At 53.7% G+C, this 7,788-nt stretch overlaps 1 long non-coding RNA gene across 1 annotated transcript in view; it reads right to left on the reverse strand.

Moving 5' to 3' along the window:
- The window catches only part of LOC113198423 (uncharacterized), a 36,770-nt gene extending 29,096 nt beyond the window's left edge, over window positions 1-7,674 (reverse strand). Inside the window, exons 1-2 of the long non-coding RNA XR_013342575.1 lie at window positions 7,438-7,674; window positions 5,930-6,087 (exon numbers count right to left, since the gene is read on the reverse strand). This is a non-coding gene — a long non-coding RNA (uncharacterized LOC113198423). The remainder of the gene's footprint in view (window positions 1-5,929; window positions 6,088-7,437) is intronic.
- Between the last annotated feature and the right edge of the window lie 114 nt (window positions 7,675-7,788).

Below are 7,788 nucleotides of genomic sequence, written 5' to 3' on the forward strand. Positions count from 1 at the left end.
TAATATGAGGCAGGAATACCTGGAGACAGGTGCCTCGCGTCATAAATGCAGCCTGAGCGAGTTTGACCTGCCCTCTTTCATTCCCAGACAGCAAAATCTGGGTTTCCGTTATTTTAAATTGTATCAAGACTAGGAAATATTTTAACCCCAGGGAAAAAAAAAAAAATCAGATCCATAGTTCAAAAACTACTGTCCCCAGCACCATCCTACTCTAACAGCCCCCTAGCTGACCAGGAGCTTTCTGAGAACTCAAGGCAGGATGAGAGGTCCGGGAGGTCCGGGAGTTACCGCCATCTTTTACATGTCAGCCTGGGACCCGCGGAAACCACTGGGACTTCCATTACAGAGGTCTGATGTATGGAGATCTTTCGGAAGTTTCTGCAAACAATACGTTTACTTCCATCTTAAAACAAAAGTCCTGAGATACCCGAGTGGACGTCCATTAAACACTATGTTCCTTTTCAAAATGCCTGCAGATGGGATGCCTTCAGGAGAGAGATGATGGAGAACTTTGGGGTTCCCTCCTCCTCTAAGACACACTTTCTGGCAGAAGAGAATCATCATTCTTGGCCCTGCTGTCCAACACGTTTACTTAATATCGACTTCTTTGGCCCTAGGTGTGAGATGGGGTCCTCAGGAAGAGTCTAAGGTCCACAGCTTCCTGCAGGGAGATGTACACAGAGGAAGGAGCAACGCCTTCCGCTCACAGACTGGGTGAATGCGTCTGGCACCTCTTCTCACACCCAGCACGGCCCACAAAAATCCCACAAGCCAAAAAACACAAACCCCGCAGCATGTGTGCCAGGGACCACGGGCTGTGCGTCTCAACATGCCTAATGTGCACTCGCCTCCCACGCACCACACACCCCCGCCGTGTTCCCGTGTGTCTGGATCAGAGCACGTGTGGAATGCACTTTGCTATCAAGAGGGCCAGGGCACATGGGCCTGGTTTTCGGGGAGGACAGCTGTGGGTCGGCTTTCACTGAACTCAGCTGGTCAAGTCCACGGTGCAGGTGTGGATTCGGGAGGCTGGACCTCTCCCTGCGCAGCCTCGCCCTTCCTGGGCTGGACCTGGCAATGCCGCTGTTCAAATCCACCCCCGTCTGCTGGGCCCACGTGCACCCACCACGGGCTCCAGTCACCACCGTGTCACGATGTGCTGTCACACGGATGGTGCCAAGGACGGGCGTGTGATAACACCAGCAGAGTACTGTGCTTTACCTGAGTGGCCCCAAAGCCCCAGGTGCTGCAGACCAGGTACACAGCCCTGGGTGTACCAAGGGGGGGAGCCTTGGAGAGGCAGGCCTGGGTGGAGTCGCCCGCCCTGTGGGGTGGCCCCCAGGAGATGTTGGAACGGCAACCCCTGCTCGTTCCCCCCTGCTTCCCGACCACCTGAGTGAGCAGCTTGCTCTACCAGGCCCGCTCCGCCATGATGCAGTGCCCCGCCAAGGGCCCCAAAGCAGGGGGTCCCACCAAGCAGCAACTGAGAGCCCCAAGCCTCTGAGCCAGGACACAGCTCTCTTAGACGGACCCCCTGGGTGTTCGGTGACAGCAACCCAAAGCTAACAAGAGTCTTTTTCCGAGCTCTGGAGGTCAACGGGGACAAAAGCACTTTCCACTGATCAGCTAAGAAGATGCAGGGCCACTCGCCGCCTCTGGGGGACGTCCTGCCTACAGAATACCAGCAAGGAGAAAAACAGACGAGACAGAAACTCAGAGCACGCGCTGGGGCCTGAGCCGCCCAGCTTCTAAAGTCTCACTCGGTGGAACCGCATACTGTTCCTGCTCCTGCGGGTCGGGCATCAGAATCCTGCCGTCTGCAGATTCCTGCCTGTGAGACACAGGACTCATGTGCTCCTGCTGACTGAAGATGCTCACACACACACAAGAAGGACGGGACACAGTCCCTGCTCCACATGGACCCTGAACCAAGACCTGGCCCGCACCCCTGCAAGGACGGGCACAGCACCAAAGGCCACAGTGTGGCAGAGACGGACAAGGTGGCTGAAGGCCTTCCCAGGGCACCGGCTGACCTAGGCCCTGAGGAAGGAGCAGGGCTTAAAGGAGAGGAAAACGCGACCGACCACCTAGTAGGTGAAGATCGAGACACAGACCGGGGCTCCCAGGTCCCCCGCCTCCGGGTACCTCTCGGGCTGGCCTGGTCCTTCTCCTGCACTGGACGCTCCACGAAGGTTATTTAACGAGTGAGCAGAGAGGCGTGAAGACATGATTGATTTCCACTTGGGACCTTGGTCAGTAACGAGATCGCCTTTCGTCGCACTGCGCCTAGGGGAAAGCACGTCCACTTCACAATAACCCGCTTCATGACACGGCGTCCAGGAAGGGGTCACCAGAAAGAGTGGTGTCATCGCTCATCAGTGGGGAAGGCTGCCCTTTCATTAACTGGCGGGCCTGCTTCCATTGTTTTCCCAAGACCTAGACAAGCTCTCTAAAACCTACATAGACACAAACTCACCCATCACGTTCATGAAGAACGCTGACCCCTTTTCAGTAAAATCATCACTATGCAAATGAACACCGATTATAAATGCAGAGAAAGAGCTGGGGCGGCGTGAGACGCGCGGTAGCCAACGACACAGTGCTGACACAGAAAGAGCGCCCTGCTTCACTCTTCATGCTGGGGGACCACCGGGAAAGCAGGCTGGGTGCAGGCTCTGGGCCCGGGAGAGCTGAGCCCAGCAGGCCCGCCCGTGCATCTGGGACCACTCAGCACAGCTGTAAAGGTAACGGAGAAAACGCGTAAAGGGCTGGCGTGCGGAAGACAGGCAGAAAATACAGCCAAGTGTTAATAGTGTGATTCCAATCAACAGGGATGGATATTTGGGAAAGCAATCATTTTGCAAAAACAAAATACAGTCGCTTGGCACCCAGCACAAAGGACGTGGACCTCCAGGACACCCATGGATACCAAAATGAGTGGAAGCGCAAGTCCCTTACGTAAATCGGCAAAGGATTCCACGTGCAAAACCTCCTACAAACTCCAAACCAGCACTGGACTGATGTTATCAATACAACGTAAATACTATGCAAGCAGCTGTTCTACTGCGTTGTTCAGGAAACTGTGACGAGAGAGAAAAGTGTGTACGTGTTAAAATGCAGCTCAGTTTTTTAAAGGACATTTTCTGTCTGCGGTTGGCTGAGTCTTTGGACATGGAACCTGCAGATCACCAAGGTCAACCGCGACCACTCCGCCAGGTGCTGGTCTTTGGCAACTGAGAACGTCCTGAAACCAATCTCCCAGGGATATCAAGGAACCTCCGTCCACCCAGATCCTAACTCTCTCTCTTTGAAATGAGGTAGGTGACTCACTGAAGGTTTTGGCACTTAGGATTTCTTTTTTTTTTTTTTTTTTGAGTTGTTGATGCACCTTTATTTTACTTATTTGTTTATATGCAGGGCTGAGACTCAAACCCAGAGACTCACACGTGCCAGGCAAGCGCTCGACCCGGGAGCCACGACCCCAGCCCGGGATGTGTGTTTGGATTATGAGCACAGCTCAGGATTAGATCCTACACAGCAAATTAACAAGTTTAATAAAAGCATAAGGCACTAACGCAGCCCGTCTTTTTATCACCTCACCATGTGACTTGACACTGGTATTATTGCTCCAGTGATCTTCTCCACCGTGAAAAAACTAGTGGAAGGCTAGCAGGGACTACCTGTGCGGACAAAGGGTGGACGAGAGCCGTCATGTCAAGAGAACGGCTCTTCTGCGACACCGTACACAGGGAGGGACACAGATTCTCTCTCACGGGGATTTTTAAAAACATTTGGGGCCCTGTTACGCCTTTTGCACTTCACCCCCACCACCTGGCTACCAGGGATCTGAACCCTGTGTCTACACAACAGCTCTCTCTGCTTCCTGTTGCCTTGTCCTGAGCTGCTCTCCTCCTCCACGCTCTCCCACCACGCCGCTCCCTGGGCCCAGAGCAACGGAGTTAGCCATCTATGGACAGACTTGTTAATTGGTACATGACATCCGTGGAAGTGGGTGTGATACCCACACATGCACATGGCATCATTGAGTCTGTTTTGTCCCCAGGTCCCTCCCTGTCCTGCCCCTCCTGTCTCCCTTCATGCACCACCTCCACCCGACTGTTGTCCCAGCTATTTTCTTGGGAACTCCTGGTCTTTAACTCCCTTTTCCTCTCAATCTTCTGCATAAGAGAGAAGGCATCAGCCTCGTGACTCTCTGAGTCGGGCTTATTTCACTTGGCACGATGCTGTCTGGTTCCTTCCATTTACCAGCACGTGTCGTGATCTCATTCTTCTTCAGGGCTGAGTAAAGCTCCCTGGTGTATGTGCACCACATTTCCTTTATCCATCGTCTGCTGATGGACACCTCGGCTGCTCTCTCAACTTAGCTGCTGTGAACTGTGCTGTTGTGAATATTCACTAAGTATGCTGATTTTGATTCCTTTTGCTGGGTTGGGTGGGTACCAGGGATTGAACCCAGGAACTCGACCCCTGAGCCTCATCTCCAGCCCTATTTTGTATTTTATTTAGAGACAGAGTCTTACTGAGTTGCTGAGGGCCTCGCTTTGGCTGAGGCTGGCTTTGATCACGTGATCCTCCTGCCTCAGCCTCCCGAGCTGCTGGGATGACAGGTGCGTGCCACTGCACCGGCTGATTTCAACTGTCTGGGTTAAATAAAGAGGAAATTTAACACAACAACAGAAATGCCCGCGGTAGGGGGACCTCTTTGCCGTGCCTGGTCTTCAGATCCGGGCGATGCACGTGTGTTGACAGGTTCAGAAGCACATGTTCCAAGAACCTCAGTGCATACCTGAACGCACAGACGGGACTGACCCATCCATGCTGTGCCTCTTCCTATATGTCCTGCGGCATGGCCACACAGGGTCAGGGTTGACCGATCAGTCCCTGTTTTGTCCCCCAGCCTCTCCTTGGCATCACTGACCTGGCGTTCCCAGGGCCATTATCAAGCAAAACACATGTCACTTGAATACCAACAGGACCACAACTGAACCGATGATAACCAACGGAGTAACTGAAGGGTAGGTGATGTATACTGTGTGGATCCACTGCACAGAGGGGTCACTCACCTACTGCGCAGCACGGAGCAGGACACGAGATCATCACCACCACCACCACCACGCTACTCAGCGCAACAAGCAATTGAAAACTGACAAAGAATTGATCCTTGGAACTTCCCATGGAATATTTGCAGACTGTTTCTGAGTGAGCCGCTGAAGTGTGGAGAGTGGAACTGTGCTGTGCAGGATGAGGTTCCGGGAGAGGGATCCCAGGGAGCCTTTGGTCTCGAGCACCTCATTTATGGGCTGGGAGCAGTGACAGATGCCTCCCAGAGCCAAGAGTTTCCTAACGTCTAGCTCAGGGTGCACACGCAGGGCACCTATGTGAGGCTCTGCAAGAGCACCAGACTGTGCTGCTCTGATTTCACGAGCCGGCGCCCAGCTGCACTCTGCATCCTTGGTGATAAAGGCTGAACTCCTGTCAGCTCTGGGTGCCCTGTGCAAGCGCAGACCTGCTACCCCACAGACGCTTGATAATTCTAGGATAAATGACCAAATGCACCCGTTCAAAACAAAATCACTAAGGAAAACAGAGAAGCAAGAATAAGCAAATACATGGACTTCAGAAACGGTTTTAATAGGGCAATTAGTATATTCTCAGACCACAGTGGTGACTGACGGAAATCCAGCCTTCAAAAGAAACCCATATTGATTCCACACTGGGCGCCACGCACCATGCGCGGTAGAGAAACGACAGAGACGAATGGGAATGATATTCTTCCTTACGTGAGGGAGCTGCTGAACTTTTTAACTAACTACGTGGGAATATGATTGAGGATAGAACAGAGAGCAAAACAAACACGCGTAACACTTTAAGAGTCACAGAGCACATAGGTGGCTCCAGTGAGACTTACAGTCGGTGGGGTCACACTCTGGCAGGAGCCTTCTCTCTCCTGGAGGTGATGGACGCCACGTTTGCAGTGTCCACCCGAGCTGTGCAGTGCAGAGGTGTCCACCTGCATCTTAACAATCAGGGACAGGCCTTCTGCCAACACCGTCCCAGGGTCTGATTCTGCAAAAGAAAGGAAGAAAAAGAAATAGGGGCGATCCTCAGTCTTTCCGTGCCACCAGACCAGTCTAAACTAGACCACCGTCTCAGTCCACTCAGGTGGCCGTGAGAGAGGACCACAGACTCTGTGGTTTAACGTGAATTCCCGTAGCTCAGAAGGCTGGTCCCGATGGAGCTCTTTTTCAGGTTGCGGACTCCCACGTGCCTGTTGCAGGTGCGCCTTTCAGTGGTAGAAACAGGGCTTTGGGGTGGCCCTCTTGTGAGAGCACTAATCCTGTCCATGGGGACCCCACCCTTGGACCTCACTACCTCCCCAAGGCCCACCTCCTAACACCATCACACTGGGTGTGTGTGGAGATTTAAACACATTCATCTGGGGAGGCATGCCAACACTCAGGCCCTAGCAATGCTAACCTAAATAAATACCCAGGGACACTGTTAACTTTTCTTTTTTTGGTACCCAGGATTGAACTCGGGGGCACTCAACCCCTGAGCCCCATCCCCAGCCCTATTTTGTACTTTATTGAGAGACAGGGTCTCCCTGAGTTGCTTAGGGCCTCACTATTGCTGAGGCTGGCTTTGAACTGGAGATCCTCCAGCCTCAGCCTCCCGAGCCTCTGGTATTACAGGCCTGTGCCACCCCGCCCCGCAGTAATTGGGTTTTGAGCATGGCGGTGTTTCCAGACTTACAGGAATTAAACCCCAAATCTCTAATTCCTTAATCATCACATCAGAAATGTCCTGGAACCGAGGTGGCTCCCCACCAGGGGGAGGCAATTTGATCAGCTTTTAAGCTTCCTCCCCGGTTTGCTGAAGGAAGAGGCCCCCCTTTGCAGCTGCCAGATTCGCTTCTCTATCTGTGGTCAGAGAAAACCTCTGTCGTCAAACCAGGGGGCCCACAGAACCTTCGGCTGCCATTCCTGAGATGGCTGCAGCCTGGATTATGAGGAGGAGGGCACTGTTTGAAAAAACAAAAATTGCCAGAGCCCTTCCAATCTGGGTCGGGCTTCCTGAGTCTGACCCACAGCCAACAGTGACACTGGACCCAGGAGCTTTAAAATGGAGCTTTTAACTCCTATCTGAGCCTCCCCCTTCTGCAGACGAGACACCCAGGAGGCTCAGAGACATCGCCCATCCTGTCCAAGGTCACACAGCCTAAAGCCACATGAGGATGTGAAAAGTTGCCCCCAAGTCATGGTCCAGCCTTTGCAGAAAGCGCTTAGGAAAAACAAAACACAAAGGTGGCCCTTGAAAAGCCGCCGTGGGAGCTGCCCCAACCCCGCCCCCCGCCTGAGTCTCCTGGAACAGCGGGGGCTTTCTGGAGGGCGCGAGGGCGGGGGAAGAGAAACGAACCGTTTCCGGGACACAGACGGAGCGGAGCAAGCGCTTCCGGAGCACGGCCGATGAGGGTCATTAAAGGTCAGCAGGTTCGCAGGTGGCGGCCAGCCCTCAGGTCGCGCTGAAGGGCTCATAAGGGTTCAGACGCATCTCTAGACGGTTAAGGGAGCACAACTCGACGCGAAAAAGTTTTGTCCTTGCCCGCACCAGAGGACACCCGGCCGAGCGGTAACGTGGGCGCCGCCATGTTGAGCGCCGCGATTTAAATAGAGCCGGCGGGCCTCCGCGTCGGCGTGATGACGTCACAGACGTGAGGGCGGGAGGTGGGGAGGCACCGCCCACTCTCACGCCAGACCTTCATGGGCG

Source organism: Urocitellus parryii, chromosome X (assembly GCF_045843805.1).
Source record: "Urocitellus parryii isolate mUroPar1 chromosome X, mUroPar1.hap1, whole genome shotgun sequence".
Lineage (NCBI taxonomy): Eukaryota > Metazoa > Chordata > Mammalia > Rodentia > Sciuridae > Urocitellus > Urocitellus parryii.